At 39.0% G+C, this 21,356-nt stretch overlaps 1 long non-coding RNA gene across 1 annotated transcript; it reads left to right on the top strand.

Moving 5' to 3' along the window:
- The first annotated feature begins 200 nt into the window (after positions 1-200).
- On the top strand, positions 201-20,396 carry LOC106488593 (uncharacterized). Its single transcript, XR_001293239.1, has 3 exons — positions 201-267; positions 11,954-11,990; positions 20,363-20,396. It is a non-coding gene; the product is annotated as an uncharacterized lncRNA (long non-coding RNA).
- The last annotated feature ends 960 nt before the right edge of the window (positions 20,397-21,356 follow it).

Genomic DNA, 21,356 nt, shown 5'->3' with positions numbered 1-21,356 from the left:
TTTCTGCAAAAAGATTTTATCAGAAAATGTACATCTTTTAATGTAATATATTACCTGCTAACAGAAGTGGAATATTTGTAAAAGGATGATAAAGCAGCAGTCAAAAAAGTCTTTCTGATATGCAAATGAACATACAAATATGCATTAAGAATAAGTATGCATTGTGGTAAGAAAAATAAGAAGTAACACTTTTAGCTGATTAAAACTTGAAAGAACAATGAGCTGAATGAAATTTATCTTAGTGATTTGAGCTTCAAAGAGCTTATGGTGAGTAAGAACTTTTACAGCCTACTAATTAACGAGAACTAAGGGTGAAAATATATCATTGTTCTCAGAGTAATCCTGCTGGGCTACTTTCAATTAATCAAGTCTTGCAAACGTGCTTTTCTAATTGATAGTGGGTAGGCTGAATCTTTTATGAGACATTATTTTTAACTGATATTGCCTAGGAGTAAAGCAAATTATGGAGTGTTCAACAGAAATGATAGAAGTGTGTCTTCTGTATAGATGAACTACGGATTAGAAGACAAAGAGATTTGGTTTAACTGGATGTTTTAGAGCATAACCTGACAAAATATTTAAAACAACTATAATTTAAATAGTATTAGACCTAGCCAGAAATTTCTGCAGTAACAAATTGTATATCATCTAAGGCTCCTGGAAAAAAAAAAAAAAGTATTTGAGAACTATTAGCAGGGCAGGATGCCAATGATATTTTTAGCTGATCTGAGTGAAAGCAGCAGTCTACAAGGATAGATCAGCGTCACACCAGGAAAGAAGGATGGGAGATCGTGCAGCTTGCTATCTCACATTGAATATTGACCAGACTAATGTGAATATTACACCCTATCAGCTATGCAGTTACACAGGATGCAGCAAAAATTTTTTTTCATTTGTGTGTATTTGTAAATTTGACAACTGTTCTTCATGGATTTTTTTTTTCCCCGGAGATGGAAACAAACAGCTTCCAGATTTTCTAGCACCATAAAAGAGGCCATATTTATAATCTTCTTTTAATAAAGATATCTGGGAATTTGGATACTAGTCAGCTGGAAAGCATTCTCCTTAGTTCAAAGCTATATCCATCAGTGAGAGTCCATGCATCCAGGCTGATATCCCAGATCATACGAAGGGATGTCTGTTAGTGCCAAATTCTACTATTCAAGTCCTTTTGTGTTGGGCTTTCTTATATTTTGGAAGATCTTTTGTTGGCTTGTGTGAGGTCAGTTTTCTAAAACGCTTTTGGCATTCAGTATGAAGGACATTATCCAAATGTCAGTTACAATATCTTCAGCAGATAACTGAAATAATAATCCAACTGGAGCACCACTAGCTGGGATAGTGTTCACTCCTTGCAGAAATTGGTTCCAGGCAAGACAATCTGATGATTGGACCTCTGGAAATACACAGACAAGATATAGTCAAAATATATAGAGTGACTGTTTTGAAAATCATTCAAACCTCAGGTTGGTGGAGACAAAATGCAAGATTTTCCTATTCACTGATCAAGAACTTTCACCTGTTTAACCCTGACCCATTTTAGAGACAATCATATCACAGCGGGCATGCTAATGAGATAGTAGCACAGGTTTTCAGGTTAGCATTTGCACCAACAATTTGACAGTGATATACTTTTAATTGAACCGTTTCTGCTCAGTGGTTGCCTGTTCACGTGAAAGAGATATATAACTGGTAATTGTAAAAACCTTCATGCATAAGATTTACTGTTCGGTAGAACCAAATTTCTTTTTTCATTATATTCCCGCTCTGGCGTTTTTTTCTGAGTTTGGATTTAAATGACTTGAAACACAAATGAAAAAAAATGCAATTGCCAAAATTTAGTGTCAGACTGAAACAATCTATGCAAAATAAATTTTTTGGCTAGTTTTGAAGTCAATAAATCCTTTTTTAGAACTTCACTTGCACTTGGGAGAGTCACCAAATCAAGGAATGATTCAGTGATCTTGAAAAGAAGACAGTCTTTTTTAACTCAAGAGATGAGAACCATGTTCTGGAATTCAAAAGTCCTTTGTCTACTCTGTTCTCCTTGTAACTCCTGATGACTGATACCATTAACATTCTTGTTACTGGCTTCTACAACTTTGATACATTTTTTGATTCCTCCTTCCTATTGCCTCACATATAGGGTCTGTGTCCATTTTTTGTACGGTAACACCTTTTAGATCTGACCTTTATATTTCTACACACACTTCTAAAACTCTATTAAAGTGGTTTAATCTAGATGAGATTGCCAACTGAAAGCATGATAAAGTACTAGCAGTTTTCTTGGTATCATTCAGGCTTCTCAAAAGACAAAAATGAAAGTCAGAAAGCACAAAGGTAGTGCTATAGTAGTTCCACAAAGCCACCTAAAACTGTTTTCTGATGGCAATAAGAAGCTCAGTTTTGAAGACAACAAACCTAATGGAATTGTATTCTTTTACTCTTGTTATAACATCAATAATCCAAATTGTAAAAATTATAAAATTATAAACTGCTTCGAGCTAAAGCCCTTAAAAGTGTTACATTTTTAAAAGGCAAGGAGATAAAATTTCCATTAGCCAGCTACAGATTTTTGAACTTCTAAATTAAGAAAACAAGGCCTGCACTCAAATTAGGTCTACAATCATAATCTTTATATACAGGCTCTTTTTTTAGTCAGGTCTGGAAATATGTGCAAGCCCAGAATTTGAATAAACCTGAAATTGTGAAAAAACAAAAGTCCAGGTTTGGGGAAAAAAAAAAAAAAAGTCTTGTGGCCTTGCAACAAAATCACAGAATGCAGGGATTTTATTTCATTTTACAGCAGTCTTGATTTGTTTCTTCTGAGTTAACATATGTAGTATATTTCTTTTTTTAAATAGATGCAAATGATCTACTCAGTGATGACCTAAAACTTACTAAAATCAATGACAGCTTAAAATTAAAGGGAGTGATTTCTCTTTCCATTCACCCAGTAATGAATACATTGACTACATCAGCTGATAACACCTAAAAATATCTAAATCAGATATGGTTCTCTTATTAAGGCATGAATTTCAAAGAACTTTGAAGATTCTCTTGAAGAATTAGTTTCTGACTTCCATAGTCAAAATTCAGATTCCAGATGATCTTTTGATTCAGAAAAACTGGGACAAAAGTCTTTCAAGAACAGGTTTTCTTATGAGTTCTATTTTGGGTGGGCTAGAAATACCATAGGAGCAAATCCTTCCATACCACTTTGATGGCCCTGTCAAAATTAGAAAGTTCACAATAGGAGAAGGAAAAAAAAACTTAAAAATTATGATAATACTTTTGAAACTGAGGAAAGAGTAGATGCTATTTTCCTCTGAGTTTGAAGCATTCCATTACTACGATGATGAATGATTAAAAGAAGCATAAGATGCCTAGAGGTTTCTGAGCAACAGATGGTTTTATTGAATTAAAAAGAAGTTTTCCATTTTCAATCTCTAATTCTAGCTCTGAACATTTTATTTTACTTTACTTTGCCTTCTCCCACTGCATTTCAATTCTATTTGGTATTGGAAATTGAGAAAACATCTATCAGGTTACCAATACATGATTAAGGAACCATTTTTAGATACAATTATAAGGGAACTGGTAGTAACAAGAGCTTGTCTGAGAGCATCATGTGATATTGACAGAATTTACTGTGAACTATGGATGATACTGATTTATTCACTTCAAATTTAGCAATATTATGTGGTAACTGATAATGTTCTGGATATTTAGACAATAAGAAAAAATTAGCACAAACCATTTTTGAAGGAAAACTCTTCCAGTCAACAAAATTATCTTTGTATTATTTTTAAGAGGACTATAATAATATAAGAAGGAATGTATGACTTATAATTATAAAACCAGAATCTGTTTCCCTTTATTTCCTTGAGACAGCAAAGCAATATCAGACTTTTTCCCAAAATAGCCAATACTTTCCACCATGTGCAAATCAGCCCTCGCACTGGTTCCTTTTACTCGGCACTTACACTGCATGACTCAAGGACTGGGCTGATAGTTCACAAACTGTAGTTTTTTTCAGCCTCATGTGTCTCCTTTCTCTTCCTTTATCCCTTACACCTACTCACTGCATACATTGAATGACAGACAGAAACAGATCTGATATATATATTTTAATGTTCAAATCCAGGCAACTGTAACCTATATACACAAATTTTACTTGGACTATGTTTTTTTAATGGTAGCTGGCACTGATTTCCACAGAGGAAGCAGACCTTCAGATCAACAGAGCGGCTATGTTCCACCTGTTTTATGAAGCCAGTTCACAAACAGGAGAGGAGTTTCTGCATGGTTGTTTTTCACCATGCCTGTTGTTGTTAAAAACTTACTACAGTACACATTTTACATTTCTCATAATCAAGAACATCAAACCTTGAACTCTCACTAATTACCTAAGAATACAGAAAATTCCCTCTACACTTCTAACATGTCGTTCCATTCCTCTTTGCATCAGCACATGTGTGATCCTTTACCGAACTCAGCAACTCAGTAATCTGCTATAAAAATATTGGTGACTGTCAGACTGATTTTCTGCTCAGGGAGGTGTATCAGCTCACTGAAGGTCCAACGAGCACTGGATCCAGCACAAAGTAAATGGCAGAAATATGTATCTGGAAGTAAGAAGTAGAGAGAGTAATAGAGGATCTGGTAGGGCAAGACTCCCTTTTGTTAGTAGTGAACTATGAAATTGTTGCAGCTACGGTAGGTAATTGGACCATTGCCTGGAAATGCAGCAGTGGAACAGTAGTTGCTAACTATGAATGTTGTTTCTGGTTCTAAGTCTTAAGTAGGAAGGAAACTAAGAGACGGTTAAAGGTGCAAAGCATTCTCCTCCTGACTTCTGGCTGGGTGGATGAAAGGCTTCAGTGGTATCTTCCTTCCTTCCCTTCTTGGTGACCCTGCTGTTACCATTTCCATTTGCTTGAGAAGATGCCAGATGTTGTGGGCTTTCTCCATTTTTATAGTACTAGGATAAATATGATAAATGATCACTCTTTTCCCTTCTGATCATATATCTTTTAACAGGCCCCTGGTCTATTCAAGTTCTTCCGTGACCCTTTTTTCCTACTATTTTTGACCTATTTTTCTAAAACACCAGGATGTGCACTGTTATAAATTTGATCACTAGAAACCTTTTGCTCCCCTGATTCCTAATCACTGTTTTTTACATTCTTTAACCATAATTAATTAGAAATAATTCCTTGATTTTAGGCGCTATTCTCCCTGTCTTTGATTTTGTCTCTTTTTCTCCTTTCATAGCAGCAGTCTGAAAAGCCCACTTCCATCTGTTACTCTCCTTCCAATATAAAAGTCAAAACAGTAAACATTTTCTTAAATAATATAAAATGAAATAAACTCTGAAAATCCACACTTCTTCAAGCTTGCGCATACTTGCACAGCACGAGGTCTATATCATGAACAAAGGCATTTTGCTTCACTTTTCTAATCTGTCAAGGAAGACACACGCCAGAGCATGTGGTAAAAGAGAATTCTTTTCTTCACTGTCATTTCTTTGGTCTGAATGTATAGTATATGCAAAGCACTAATGGGAACTTTCTGAGAAATGTAGTAATGATGTATCTCGAGTAATTAGGATGGGACAAGCATATAAAATGTTCATTAGTTACCCATGAAGTTTTATTAGAATATTCAGACCATATATTATGACCACCCAATACCAGACAATTGCACCACAGATTAAGAACCACACAGAGTTTATTCCTTATTCAAAGTCAACAATAACTGACAGAAACTATGCTAGATGTGTTTGACAACCATACCAAAAAATCATCCCTCTCAATCCACATCTTCTCTTCCTTAAAAATCTGTTTTTTGTAGATGGGAGGAGATAAATCATATAGCTATAAAGCATTTAAAAATGCTTTGTTTAATATGCCAGATATATAAATTACTTTTAATAGGAAGATGTGCTAGCCATCTGTAGTCTTGAATCTGGATCTTATGTACCAAAAGATTCTCTGATTGTTCTGGACAATGTTGTCCAAAAATTATACAGTCAAAAGGCTACTCTCCAGTGAGCCTGTCTGTGCAATAAAGTAGATATGCTAAAGAAGGTGGCCAAATCAGTAGCAAGAAAAATTGGTTCAGGTGTGTTTCGCTGGTAACTAAACAACAAAAGCTAGCCTCAGCACCTTGGTGCTGAGAGAAAGGAATTAGCTTGGTGCTCTGGCATATTCCATAACTTTATATAACTTGTTATGCTGGCATATTTATTAACTAATTCTTTCTACAACAACCCTCTGCACTATATAGAGGTTTTATCCAAATGAGATCCTATACAAGAACGTGCCAAACTTCTCTACTAATGCTAGCAGAAAATGAACACATAAGTCTGCTGCCACAGTGAGTACTGAGATTGATGTTTCTCCCATTTTATTCAATTGACCTTCTGTAACGAGGGTAATCGAAAGTGAATTCCTGAACTGCTGTAACAAGTTAATCTCTAGGTATTAGTCCCTCAGTGGTGTTAGTCATTAGGATAAGAAAAATCTAAATATTTAACTGCAGTATTTGAGACACAGTAGAAAGATGAGAGAGAGGATACGGTAAAAGACAGAATTCCCTGTTTAAGTACCAGCTGTGGGTCTTACTGTTTCTGGGTAAGGGAGAGATGAGGAGAGAAGAGAAGGAAATGAGAAAAAAAGGGAGGCAATGTAAATCTTCAAATGGTTGTCGTTAAAAGTTGCAAAATTGAAGAATGTTAATTTTTAACAGAGAGAATCTAAAATATTTTTCAGAACACAATTTGTGGCAAGATGTTTACTGGTGAATGGTGAGAGTTATCAAACAAAGGTTTCTGACCCAGGAAATTTCAAATGAATTATATTGCCAAGCATTGCCAAGGTGTCTGGTGCATTAGCAGGAAAGAGCAAAACTGTGATCTATAACAGAGCTTCTGTCCATAAGATATCCTTTTGTATTGTGTGTTAGTATAGTATCTGTAGATATGATTTTTTCCTCTAAATCATTGGAACATCCATCACACCAAACAGAAACACTAACAATGAACTATTGCTGGAAGAAACTACAAAGATATAGATAGAATTTTTTGGGCTATATATAAAATTACTGAGGAATCACATACATGATATTATTAAGCTACTGGTTAGTCTCTACTAGTGACTGGAATAAATTAAAGTCAGTTAATAAGTCCTCTATGGGGAAAGAGCCAATTTTGAAGAGACTAGGGTAGGGGAGTGAAGAGAACACCCTTTAATATATTGTCATCAAATTTACATCCATTTGTGTAGAAATTATTCTTGACATTGCATTCACTTAGCCCCAGTATGTAGACACCTCTCCCTTTTTCACAATTACAGAATGAATAAGAAGGATGAAGATAATGACAGATAAACAGGCCATAAATACCATAGGTTTTTAAAGTCTTGGTTGAGCAATGGAGAAATGTAGAGAAATTCTGGAACGACCCTTTATTCTGGCCTTTATGGACTGGGCCAGAGATGGGACGCTTCGTGCCAGCAGGGGCCTGAAAAACATCTTCAAAATTAGGGTTAGGGTTGAGAAAAAGAGAGACCGTAGAGGCGTCGTTGGAGTGGGTGTGCAAAGGGGCTGACAAAGGAAGTGTGGTGGTGCCAAGAGAGATGTGCTGGGAGGACTTTCCATTCTGGGCCACAAATGGGGCTCTTGGTGCCAGAATTGGACAGAAAAACATTTTCACAGTTAGGGTTATGGTTAGGGTTGAGAGAAAGAGAGAGCGTAGAGGCACCGCTGGAGTCAGTGTGGAAAGGGGCTGCCAAAAGAAATGTGAAAGTGGCAAAAGAGCTGTGCTGGGAGGACTTTCTGCTCTGGCCACAAATGGGGCTCTTGGTGCCAGAATTGGACCGAATGACATTTTCACAATTAGGGTTATGGTTAGGGTTGAAAGAGAGACGTTGAGGTGCCGTTGGAGTCAGTGTGGAAAGGGGCTGCCAAAGGAAATGCGAAAGTGGCAAGAGAGCTGTGCTGGGAGGACTTTCTGTACTGGGCCACAAATGGGGCTCTTGGTGCCAGCAGGCACCTGAAAAACGCTTTCACAGTTAGGGTTAGGGTTATGGTTAGGGTTGAGAAAAAGAGAGACCGTAGAGGCACCGTTGGAGTGGGTGTGCAAAGGGGCTGCCAGAGGAAGTGTGGTGGTGCCAAGAGAGATGTGCTGGGAGGACTTTCCATTCTGGGCCACAAATGGGGCTCCTGGTGCCAGAATTGGAGAGAAAAACATTTTCACACTTAGGGTTATGGTTAGGGTTGAGAGAAAGAGAGAGCATAGAGGCACCGTTGGAGTGGGTGTGGAAAGGGGCTGCCAAAGGAAATGTGCTTCAGCCAAAAGAGCTGTGCTGGGAGGACTTTCTGCTCTGGCCACAAATGGGGCTCTTGGTGCCAGAATTGGGTGGAAAAACATCTTCACAGTTAGGGTTAGGGTTGAAAGAGAGTGTAGAGGAGCCATTAGAGTGGTTGTGGAAAGCAGCTGCCAGAGGAAGTGTGAAGGCGACAAGAGAGTTGTGCTGGGAGGACTTTCTGTTGTGGGCCACAAATGGGGCTCTTGGTGCCAGAATCGGACGAAAAAACATTTTCACAGTTAGGGTTAAGGTTGAGAGAAAGAGAGAGCGCAGAGGTGCCGTTGGAGTGGGTGTGGAAAGGGTCTACCAAAGGAAGTGTGGTGGTTCCAAGAGAGCTGTGCTGGGAGGACTTTCCATTCTGGGCCACAAATGGGGCTCTTGGTGCCAGAATCGGACGAAAAAACATTTTCACAGTTAGGGTTAAGGTTGAGAGAAAGAGAGAGCGCAGAGGTGCCGTTGGAGTGGGTGTGGAAAGGGTCTACCAAAGGAAGTGTGGTGGTTCCAAGAGAGCTGTGCTGGGAGGACTTTCCATTCTGGGCCACAAATGGGGCTCTTGGTGTGACAATGGACGGAAAAATATTTTCACCATTAGGGTTCGGGTTTGGGTTGAGAGAAAGAAAGAGCGTAGAGGCGCCGTTGGTGTGGGTGTGGAAAGGGACTGCCAGAGGAAGTGTGGCAGCGACAAGAGAGCTGTGCTGTGAGGACTTTCCATTCTGGGCCACAAAAAGGTCTCTTGGTGGCAGGACGAACCTGAAAAATGTTGTCACAATTAGGGTTAGGGTTGAGAGAAAGAGAGAGCGTAGAGGTGCTGTTGGAGTGGGCATTGAAAGGGGCTGCCAGAGGAAGTGTGGTGGTTCCAAGAGAGCTGTGCTGGGAGGACTTTCCGTTCTGGGCCACAAATGGGGCTCTTCGTGCCAGCAGGCACCTGAAAAACGTTTTCACATTTAGGGTTAGGGTTAAAGTTAGGGTTGAGAGAAAGAGAGGGTGTAGAGGCGCTGTTGGAGTGGGCATGGAAAGGGGCTAACAAAGGAAGGCTTGCGCTGCCAAGAGAGCTGTGCTGGGAGGACTTTCCGTTCTGGGCCACAAATGGGACTCTTGGTGCCAGAATTGGACGGAAAAGCATTTTGACAGTCATGGTGAGGGTTAGGGTTGAGAGAAAGAGAGAGCGTAGAGGTGCCGTTGGAGTGGGCGTGGAAAGGGGCTGACAAAGGAAGTGTACTTCTGCCAAGACAGCTGTGCTGGGAGGACTTTCCATTCTGGGCCACAAATGGGGCTCTTGGTGCCAGAATTGGACAGAAAAACATTTTCACACTTAGGGTTATGGTTAGGGTTGAGAGAAAGAGAGAGCATAGAGGCACCGTTGGAGTGGGTGTGGAAAGGGGCTGCCAAAGGAAATGTGCTTCAGCCAAAAGAGCTGTGCTGGGAGGACTTTCTGCTCTGGCCACAAATGGGGCTCTTGGTGCCAGAATTGGGTGGAAAAACATCTTCACAGTTAGGGTTAGGGTTGAAAGAGAGTGTAGAGGAGCCATTAGAGTGGTTGTGGAAAGCAGCTGCCAGAGGAAGTGTGAAGGCGACAAGAGAGTTGTGCTGGGAGGACTTTCTGTTGTGGGCCACAAATGGGGCTCTTGGTGCCAGAATCGGACGAAAAAACATTTTCACAGTTAGGGTTAAGGTTGAGAGAAAGAGAGAGCGCAGAGGTGCCGTTGGAGTGGGTGTGGAAAGGGTCTACCAAAGGAAGTGTGGTGGTTCCAAGAGAGCTGTGCTGGGAGGACTTTCCATTCTGGGCCACAAATGGGGCTCTTGGTGTGACAATGGACGGAAAAACATTTTCACCATTAGGGTTCGGGTTTGGGTTGAGAGAAAGAAAGAGCGTAGAGGCGCCGTTGGAGTGGGTGTGGAAAGGGGCTGCCAGAGGAAGTGTGGAGGTGACAAGAGAGCTGTGATGGGAGGACTTTCCATTCTTGGCCACAGATGGGTTCTTGGTGCCAGAATTGGACAGAAAATCAATTTCAGAGTTAGTTTTATGGTTGAGAGAAGAGAGAGCGTAGGGCTGCGAAGAGCCCCATTTGTGGCCCAGAACAGAAAGTCCTCCCAGCACAGCTCTCTTGCCACTTTCACATTTCCTTTGGCAGCCCCTTTCCACGCCCACTCCAACGGCACCTCAACGTCTCTCTTTCAACCCTGTCCTTATCCCTAATTGTGAAAATGTCATTCGGTCCAATTCTGGCACCAAGAGCCCCATTTGTGGCCCAGAATGGAAAGTCCTCCCAGCACAGCTCTTTTGTCGCTTCCACACTTCCTCTGGCAGCCCCTTTGCACGCCCACTCCAATGGCACCTCTACGCTCTCTCTTTCTCTCAACCCTAACCTTAACACTAACTCTAACTGTGAGAACGTTTTTCAGGTCCGTGCTGGCACCAAGAGCCCCATTTGTGGCCCAGAATGGAAAGTCCTCCCAGCACAGCTCTTTTGGCTGAAGTACACTTCCTTTGTCAGCCCCTTTCCACACCCACTCCAACGGTGCCTCTACGCTCTCTCTTTCTCTCAACCCTAACCTTAACCCTAACCCTAACTGTGAAACGCTTTTTCAGGTGCCTGCTGGCACCAAGAGCCCCATTTGTGTCCAAGAACGGAAAGTCCTCCCAGCACAGCTCTCCTGGAAGCGCAAGCCTTCCTTTGGCAGCCCCTTTCCACACCCACTCCAACGGCACCTCTACGCTCTCTCTTTCTCTCAACCCTATCCCTAACCCTAACTGTCAAAATGTTTTTCCGTCCAATTCTGGCACCAAGAGTCCCATTTGTGGCCCAGAATGGAAAGTCCTGCCAGCACAGCTCTTTTGGCTGAAGCACGTTTCCTTTGGCAGCCCCTTTCCACACCCACTCCAACGGCGCCTCTACGCTCTCTCTTTTTCTCAACCCTAACCTTAACACTATCTCTAACTGTGAAAATGTTTTTCAGGTCCGTGCTGGCACCAAGAGCCCCATTTGTGGCCCAGAATGGAAAGTCCTCCCAGCACAGCTGTCTTGGCAAAAGTACACTTCCTTTGTCAGCCCCTTTCCACACACACTCCAACGGCACTTCTACGCTCTCTCTTTCTCTCAACCCTAACCCTAACCCTAAACCTACTTTTGAAACCCTTTTTCAGGTGCCTGCTGGCACGAAGAGCCCTATCTGTGGCCCGGAGCAGAACATCACTGATTTTGACATCTGCTTTACATCCCACCAAGGCCATTTGTATAGCTCTGTGAAGTAGATTGCTGAAATGATCTGCATTAAAATAGTCCTAAAGGATAGTTAGTTTATAGTAGTAACATTATAGCATCCAGAGAGCTCACAAATCGTTCATAGTTTTCCTAAATCATTGCATCAACCTTCCACTCTTTCTAATTTTTCTAATCATTTAGGTAGCCAGTTCATCACTGTGTGTTACAATATGTTATTCTGGCTTCAGTAGAAGTGTGCCATGGTATAGAAATCTTTCCCCTAAAGCAACAGTAGGTTATGATGAACTAGCAGTTAGCTCAAAAACTTATTGAAATGAAATTTTCAACCATTTTTTATCTTTTTTTTTTTTTTTCCAGATCTATAAGTGTTCCTTCTCTCTGCTGCAGAAAGAGTGTGAGTTTGGTGGGTTTCACGGGTTTACAGTTTAAGGACTTATCTCCTCTACTTCTTTTCCAAAGAGTTTCTACTACCCCAACACCTATAAAATTTTATTATTTCACTTTCTTACACACATGCAATGTACGGATGTGTATGAAGTATCAGGAAACGCATATGCAAAGTTTTGCATGAAGATAGTTGGGCCACTGTGTTTTACAAGTCTAGGACTAGACAATGCCAATCTACTGACCAACACAGAAGAAGTTTCTCATCGTTAACAATAGTGGGATACCACAGTAATACAGTGTAGTGGATCTTCTCCCTGCAGTTCATACATTCCGAGCTCTTGAAATTCTTGAAAACTCTACCCTATAGCCTTGCCACTCGGGTGACTACATGGGTCTAACATTTTCAAGATTATTTAATTTTGTTCATTCAGTCTTTATGAATAATCTCATTATTACTTTTTAACTCAGAAATGCAGTTATTTTGTTTACACAGCTGCTGAAGCTAATTCTTTATGGATCTTATTCTCTATTATGTTGCAATTTACTCTGCTACAGTGTAATTTCAGGATAAACCAAGCTCTAATGCTCCTTTTCAGGATTTCTGGTTCCATTTTTCCTAAAATCTAAAAAGACTTACTCTTTAGAGAGTATGGAGAAAAAAAAATGGTAGGAATTTTGGGGGTTTTCTTTTGGTCACTTCTTAAATATCTGAAAGGATGATCTTCATCTCATTTCTCACTTAGCTAGAATGAACTGGAAATATGGGGATTTCACATGAAACATGAGAAACACTGAAATCAAGATAAAATTTCAGATATTTCAAATATCAGCAAATATTGGCATTGTTCATATTATAGCTAAACCAGTTTTTCCAGATAATGAAAGGATATTGACAAAATTAGAATGGAAAACATCCCACTTTGATTTTTCATACTTTTTAATCTGTTTTCAGGTATCAAATAAGTATTGTACAGATGCCCAGTTTAAGTTCATTGATGTCAAAGGAAGGATTTCTACTTGAAATTAATGAATTTATGATCAGATCCTAAGTCTTTCACTGTTTTGGCTTATTTTGATTTTAGGAATTCTACTATAATTAAAATCATTTTCTACAATCAAAGCAATAATGAGTTGTGAAGTTCCATGGGAATTAAATTGATTTTGCCTTTTACTTCAAGCTATTTCACTTTCTTAAGGTGGTAACATCACTTTTGTCAGCATTAATTAACTGCATCTGCATCTGACACATGAACACTGCCATATACCATTATTTTACCTCCATGCTGAAGCATTCTAAATTGACCTCTAATGTGCAAGCAGTAGTCACGTATACTGCACATGAATAGTGTTGGTACTTAAATAACTACTGAACTGATCTATATTTGATTCTGCATTAGTTTTGCCCTTCAAATCAGTCATATAGTTAATTATACGAAATAAAAGCAACAAGATACAATCTTCCACTTCCACTCAATATTCTAAAGCTTACTTAGAAATAAAATTCTACCAGTTGTTATAATACTTGGAACCTTCCTGTCTTTGGAAAGAAAAAGGCAAAAGAGAGATATCAGATCTCATCTCTTAAAAAACAGCTCTTTTTTCAGCAAGATCTTTATATCTTCTAGATTATCTCATTTGTGTACACAATGTACCTTCATACAAATATAATGACTTACAATAGAATAAGGTATTTTTACATTACCTAATTCATTATGTTGCCAAGCATTTGCTTTGCAAGTATCATAAAGTGTTGGTATCTACCTCCTATGATTTCACTAATGTCTTAGCAGAATACATAATTTTAAAACACTTTACTACTCTGCCTACACAAATCTGAAGTCTTTGATGATGCTATAAGTATCACTAATGCTTATATCATATACAATGATACTGGTATAATATTAAGCAATAGAATAAAGTATTTAAAGTATATCATGAATTAATGTTCTGGTATGTAAATTTCTACCATATAACTTCACTTACAGACAAAACCAGAAAATATTTAGGTTCTATACTTGTTTTTGTTATAGTAAATAAGTATGCTAGAAAAACTAACAAAAAAAGTCTTTTGGCCTTCTTGCCAAGACTCTCTTTGTTTCACTTGAATGCAAGTTTTAATATGAACTGCCAACTTAATAATACTTCAGATAGTCTTTCTCTGACTGCATTAAGTTCAAAGCTTCCTGTATTAATGCATCATTAATAATGGTGAGCTAATAAACCCAACCCAATATTCATAATGTTGATAGCTGAACAGAGCATGCTCAATAACATATTCTTTTCTATGTTCTAGATTGAACTGAATTATCAGAAATAGCCTGTCTTTTGGACTCTGTGTAGCTTAAATGTTTGGAAGGACTGGAAAATACTATCATTGCTTTATAATATTTTTCAAAAAATTATTGATTTTTTAATAATTTCTAGACAAGCCTGGGAAGCTGAGCCATGTTTAGAAAGGTTGCTATTATATTCATAGTAGGCCAAGAAACTTTGTCAGAAAGATAGCATTGATACAGATTTCCAGTCCTCTAATCCTTTGGCAGCTTTCTGATTAGGATCTAAAGATTTCTTGCTGAGTCCTTATTCTGGCCTGAGACCCACCTACGACTTTTCTGAAACCTAATTAATGCAGGAAAGAAAATGAAAGACATTTATAGACTGACAAGATCCTGAATCTTGTGTGAATCAGTCACACAAACATACTTCTGCACTGTCACACTCATTAGCCTCTCAGATTGACCAAGAAAGTGATGGTTTACAAAGCATTTATAAAGTTTGCTTCATTGTTTCTTGCTTTTTAAAAATACTAAAGATAAGACAGGCACTCAGAGATCCTCAGTAACTCTAGGAGAGCTAAGACTGAAATCAGACAGAAATTGCCTGTAGGGTCTGAGTGGGATCTGACCTGCTTTAATGAGAAGTACACAGGGACAAAGCCTGTTCTCTGCGAGGATATGCAAAATAGATAACATTATAATTAACATATATTTAACTAGAATGGCTTCAAAATCAGCTGAGTACTGTTGCACGTACATCTGGTATATTCAAGTCTGTCAATCTTGGATATGACTATTATTCAGCCTGGATGGAAGCACATAATACATCACCTTTCCTGGTCTGCATTATGTCCTGAATCACTGAGTGCTCATCCAGCTGTAATCAGTGTTGTCAACAGTTCCTTTCTTTTTGAACTATCACCTTTTTGGGACTCCTTGCAGTTGTAACTCAGAAGTTATGGCAATGATCTCATTACTAATATCCAGACATGTTTGTATGACTTCTACAATCATTCCATTCAACTGTGGGCCAGTCATGAAGGCCATGATCCATCCAACTGAAGCTGGTCAAGAAAGCCTCAGGGCTCATCCTGCATTATAGTATATTTTACCTAAGGTAGGAAAAATTGGAATGAAGGTCCCAGGCCTGTGATTCTAGCTGGTAGATCTCCAAATGATTAAGGCAATTCTAATCTAGTCAGTTCCAGTGACATTTACTTTTGCTGATCTTTTAAACTGCTCAGTCCCACAGGAGTTGCTGCCAGACAACTGAAGTTAACAGCTATGTCATCTATTGTTGCTGACAGTTTTGAACAAGTGCTGCTGCTAGTTCTTCACTGATCTCTTGAATTATTGTTTTAGATCCATGGAAGTCTCTGCTATTAAACTCGATGACTACAGATATAGCCAGATTGGGCTCTTTTAAAAAGGCAATATAATTCCAGGTTGCATGAATGGGTAAATCACCTGGTAAACTCATGAAGTAATCCTCCTATTCTGCTCAGTACTGGTAAAGTTCTCCCCTGAAACACTGTTCAGTTTCAGGCCTCATAGCTCAGAAACCTGTGGATCAACGGGAGATGTCCTAGGAGAATAATGTAGGAAATACGATCAACAAGAGAGGACTGAAGAATTTGGAGTGCATAGTCCATAGAAAATTTAAGGACTTTCAACAGCTGTGTTCAAGTACTTGTGAAAACAATCCCCCAAAGAAAGGAATGATTGTTCCCCATGTTTAGTGACAGGGCAGGAAGCTTGATAGGCAGGGATAATCAACTTAAATAGGGGATTTGGGAAGACCTATTTCAAACACCAGAAATTTTTCTAATGTTAAGAATAGTTAATTCTTAGAATAGCTTTACCAGGAAGATTCTGTCTCCACTACTGGAGGTTTGTAAGCACTAACCAGGCAAGTATTTGTCAAAAATTACATGGGTAAACTTGATCTTGCCTTTGAAGTTAAATGATCTCTTGAGGTTCCTTTTAACCTTATTTTCTGACTGTCTAGTACTGAAGACAGATTAAGACTGTTCAGGCCTCTTTCAGGAGCTTCTTAAAGTGTGGTTTCATGATATAAAAATACAATTTAAATATTATACTTTTCTCTGAAGTCAGCTACAGTCTAATGATACAGAGAACAACTATAATTTCTACAGCTCAAAGAGAACTAAAAGAGAAAATAGCTTCCCATTTAAGTATTTGTTCAGATTGCTACTTTTGCTTTTTGACAGAGCTGTGTTTTCTGTATCAGTTAGTAAGTAATCCTGCAGTGTTATTCTTTGTCACAGAGAATGGAGATGTTGCTGAGGAATCAATCACCATCATGTAAGTTTTTTTAATAATAATTTATATACAGTGACAAGAAAGAAAAGGGGAAAAGCAAGCAAACGGAACTAAAAGACCACAAAAATAGTTGCAAGGATCAGCAGCAATTGATACAAACTTATTTTCAAGCAAGTACTTTGAATGTATTTTAAAGCTGAGTAGCTTTTACACTTCAGCTGAAGAAGAGAGACTTAGCATGTGTCTGCAATAGCATTCAGTTGGGTCAGAAGCGCACTCCCAAATGTGCCCACACAACACCCTTTGTTCATATCATGGATTAGTCTCAAAATGCAAACTGGATTCCTCCTGGATGTAACTGAGCCATATCTGCACTTTGGTGTCTCACTTGTCTTGTGCTCCAGTCACTAGTCATTGTTCAGTCCATGGGCCTAAACCAGAGCTAGTCCAAACTGAGATACCCAATAAGTGCTTAACATGGATTCAGGGTTTTCAGGAACAAGTGTTTTGTTCTGCAAATTGACTCTTATTTCTCCATACTACTTCCTAGCGTAGACGTACATTCAGAATCCTCCCTTAAGCAGTACAGTCTGGCTGGGCTGACTCCAGCCATGGCTATGGCGTTCTGATTGCCTTGCATTCTTTGTTGATCCCACTTGTTGAGATTAGCTTACCTTTTGATAAATGCAATGCAGAGTCCAGGGTGGTCAGCTAGCACTCACAGCTCTTCAGGCTCAGGCAGGAACAAAAAGAGGTGGGGGGAAACCTGCAGGCCCTGAAGGAAATCTTATGTCTTTTCTTTTTTTTCCCTCCCAACTAAATAAACATAAACCTGTTTCAAATTTCTGAAAAGACAAAACAGCAAGGAAGCACAATACAACCAGCTATCTCTTCTAGTGGCTGTGGTCCTGTACCATTATGTATGGCAGCCTCTGGGAGCTGAAGTATGATAGTCCAACTCCGATAGTGTCACGATGCTCATGTTTCATGGGGCTACAGTCCCTCTTTGTTTTCCTTCAAGGAAGGAAAAATACTATGGACAGCTGGCAATGACCAGAGGAACTTGTAATTTCTTTATTAGCAGGGCTGTCCCAATACCAAAGTTTTATTTTAAATTCAAATTCATAATAATTTTATTCAGAAATAAGACAATTTTGACTGATCTGTAACTTCAGAAATTATAGTCTCATAAGAATTTTCTACCTCCTTCTGTCTTTCCCTCCTCCTTTCCTCCCTTCCTTCCCCCCCTTCTTACTTCTCACAATGGTGATAAAACTAAAATAAGACTTTTCATTGCCTTTTTTTTTCTATAACAGACTATCATCAGGCAAGCTTTCTGCCATGACTCTTTACATATACCTGCAATCACCAGCTGCTTCAAAAATGCTGAATTTTCCCAGAGAAAACAAGACCAAACACAGTTAGGCTGGGTGCAAATTTGAATCATTCCTGGCTGCAAACTATTAAGCTAAAGATCCCAAATGAATTTCCAAAGACCAGTTAGTATTTCATTTGCTTCTTTCAAAGTAAACAATGGAAGCAAATCAAACAATCCTATTCCACTGTTTGGGGGGAAAGGGGAAGGAGCGGAAAAGGGGAGGGAAGAGGAGTTCATCTCTGAAGTCCAGAAAAACAAAGTCAAGTCTCTCATACATATAGGCTCATATACACTCTATCATTCCTCAGTAGGCAGCTGAAAACATCCTGGATGATGCTAAATATCTGCTTTTATTAAACCCAACACTATTCTTATAGCCTCTGATGATACACTTTTGTTGCCCAGCCTGCAACTGCCAAATGAAGCAATTTTTTTCCTTCCTTTTTTTATTGTTCTTTTGTGTCATATAAGAAATGTTGTAGCTGAACTTATATAACGAACTCATTATTCCTGAGAAGTTATTTATAGTTTGTGCCATATAGCTGGGTTGAAAAAATGGTATACTTTTTAGCTCAGAACTTTAGCTTTTTTTCTCTTTTTAGCTTTTTCTAGTTTTTTTTTCCATCACAGAAACATGAAAAAGTACAAAAAGTTAAAAATCTTTCATTATATCAACAAATTCATAACACTTGCCTCATAAAAACATCTGTTGAAGATGATAAGCTGTCACGTGAAGGGAGGAAAAGGGTATGATTATGTGGAAAGGCCCTTCCTTATTTGGTGATCAACGTTTGCCTGCAAGAGCCCTCCTCAAAAGGACTTTCACTGAGTCAGTTTCGCAAAGTTGAACAAAATAAACAATTTATTAAAGCGACAGATCCAACAGGTTCAGGACTGCTGGTGATAAATGCACTTACTGCAACAAATTCTACTTTTCTGGGCTCAAACTAATAATTAAGCGCTTTCACCAATGGTATTTTTCCTGGGGTAACGTCCGACGTTGCCGGAGGCGCAAACCTTACCAAAAAGGCGTCCCTGTTTTGGGGAGGAGAGAGGTCCAGGCCCATTGACCTCTCCGTAAGTTAGCGTTCTTGCCTTCAAGATGGAGGATCGTTTATGCGCTGAGTTTATCCTCTTGGTGAGGCGGGGCTGAGTCAAACACTGTGGGATGATTGGCCCTTGCCGAGCTCAGCAGAGGGCGCCATTGGTCGCTGGCCTTTTCTGCCCGTAGCAACAACGCCAGGCTGCGAGACTCCTGCCTCACCCGAGACGTCATTTTGGGTGGAGCAATGTCGGCGGGCGAGACCTCCACCTCGCCCTGGGCATTGCCTCACCGGCATGGGCACCTGACCGCAAATCACCCTTTGCATCCGCTGTTTACCCCTGGCAGGGATGATCAAAGATGATCATAGGCCAGTATCCCACATAAGCACTGAAGCTTGTGACGACAGAATGTATTAGACTGTATTTGATGGATTAGGATTTCTAACTGTTTTTTTTGAAACAAGCACCTGCCTTTTATTTATATAGGTTTAGTGCCTGGCACAACCAGGCCCTAAGTCCCTATTGTGAATTCCAAAATCTAGAATTTCTGGTTAATAAATTTTAGAATTTACATTAAGAAATGAAAGATTAATTGGAAATGGTGCAGTTTTGATGATGTTTGTTTGTTTGTTTGTTTGTTTTATGGACCAGAAAAGTTGTTAGTTAACTATTTGCTATATTGTGTTGACTTACAGTTCTAAACATCAGCTTTGCCAGAAGCTTTATCAGAAGCTTCTAGAGCCTGGGATAGGTTTTCTTTGAAATGTCCCCTACTGCAAAGAAATTAAAAGTAACTAAGGAAAACTCCAACCTGGTGGCTGAGAGGAAGGAAAGAAAGAACATTATGGAATTACTAATATTATTGTCATTTGACTTTTGGTACTAAATAATTTCACATTGCTCAATCTTGTGAAAAAGGAAATTTGGCACTGCACAACTGAATATTTCATAATCCTGCACAAGAGAAAAAATAAAAACAATCCTTAGGTTAAAACACACCCAAATCAAACAATTTCCTTATCTGTGCAGAGATTAGGAATGAAAAGAGGAATCCATTCTCTTTTAGATTTCATTGTAGAGAAAAGTTGCAGGAAGGTGACTAAACAATAAATTAAATGTTTCTGCTGTCAAAGATAAGATTAAGCAGGATCACATTTTTATAAAAAAATTCCTTTTGTTTTATATTAACACATTCCCTATGAGTGCTCTGGATGTGATACCTTCATAAAGAATATTAGGAAATCGTCGGTCCAGTTTCCCCAGACTTCCCGCTGAAGTCGAAATGAATTGTAGCATAAAGAAACTACAGGTTTAAGAAAAAACAAGATCATCTCAAGACTATTTTGGAATGAAATTTACTTGTAAGAGTTAACACTGCTCCCTTCCTTCCCTTTTCAGGAAATTCTCCACCTCCACTATGGTTACAGCATCCCTCCTGGCTTTTCTTTCTTTCTCATCATGCCTGCCCAGCTGCATGGGGGCTAAGTTTGCTCAAGGAAATGGTTATCTCCCTGCTTTCCAGAACGCTGTACTGGATGTTGAAGCTGCCAAGACATGGCAAAGAGCTGGCCATCCTTTATGCTGATTCTATTCCAAATACAATGTATATTAAACTGGTTAATAAAGCAGGTACAATCTGTCACAAGGATTTCCACATAGATTATATTAGCTACACTGGAGCAGTATTAACACAAAAATGCCCCTAATAAAAACCTTAGCTGAAAATAACACCATTACATGAGTTGAAAGCTTAACTTGCAGATTTTAAAGAAAGAACACATGATTTTTAAGGGTTTTTTTTGAAGTGTTTGTTTTTGAGGATAACATTTTCCATCAAAGAGTTGAAAATTGAAATATTTTAGCTAAAACTGAAATGCTGCAAGAAATTCTGTGAAAGCTTTAGGTCTTCTCCTAGTTTCTTTTGCTCCCAGGCCTTTATCTGGATTATTTTAATTATGATGCAGTACTGCCAAGGACTTTTAAAATGTATCCACTGCTCAGAAATTGAAGTATAACTCTTCCTGAGGTAAAAATACAGATTTTGAAAAGTTTCAGTAGACATACTGAGAAATTTATTTGTCAGACAGGAAAAAAGCAAGACTTGAGAACCAAAGACTCCTGAAATGGATAAATAAGCCTGGATTTGCACAAAAGTTGGGAAGCTGGTTGCCTTGGGGATGGGGAAGAGGGAAGGGGCTAGGTTTTGTTTCAGAGTTGAGATTGTTCAGTATTAATTAGCAATTTCACCTTCACAAGAAGTTTTCAAAGTTTTTTAGCCATTTCTTAGATTGGTTTCAGAGACACTAATTTCTATGGGAGACTCTTAATTTCTGCAGAACGCATCGACTTCTGGTGTTGCTGGTCTTGTTAACCAGAGATTATACAGACAAAT

This window comes from Apteryx mantelli, chromosome 1 (assembly GCF_036417845.1).
Source record: "Apteryx mantelli isolate bAptMan1 chromosome 1, bAptMan1.hap1, whole genome shotgun sequence".
NCBI lineage: Eukaryota > Metazoa > Chordata > Aves > Apterygiformes > Apterygidae > Apteryx > Apteryx mantelli.
The sequence above is the reverse complement of the archived record's forward strand: the minus strand, read 5'-3'. Positions and strand labels throughout refer to the sequence as shown.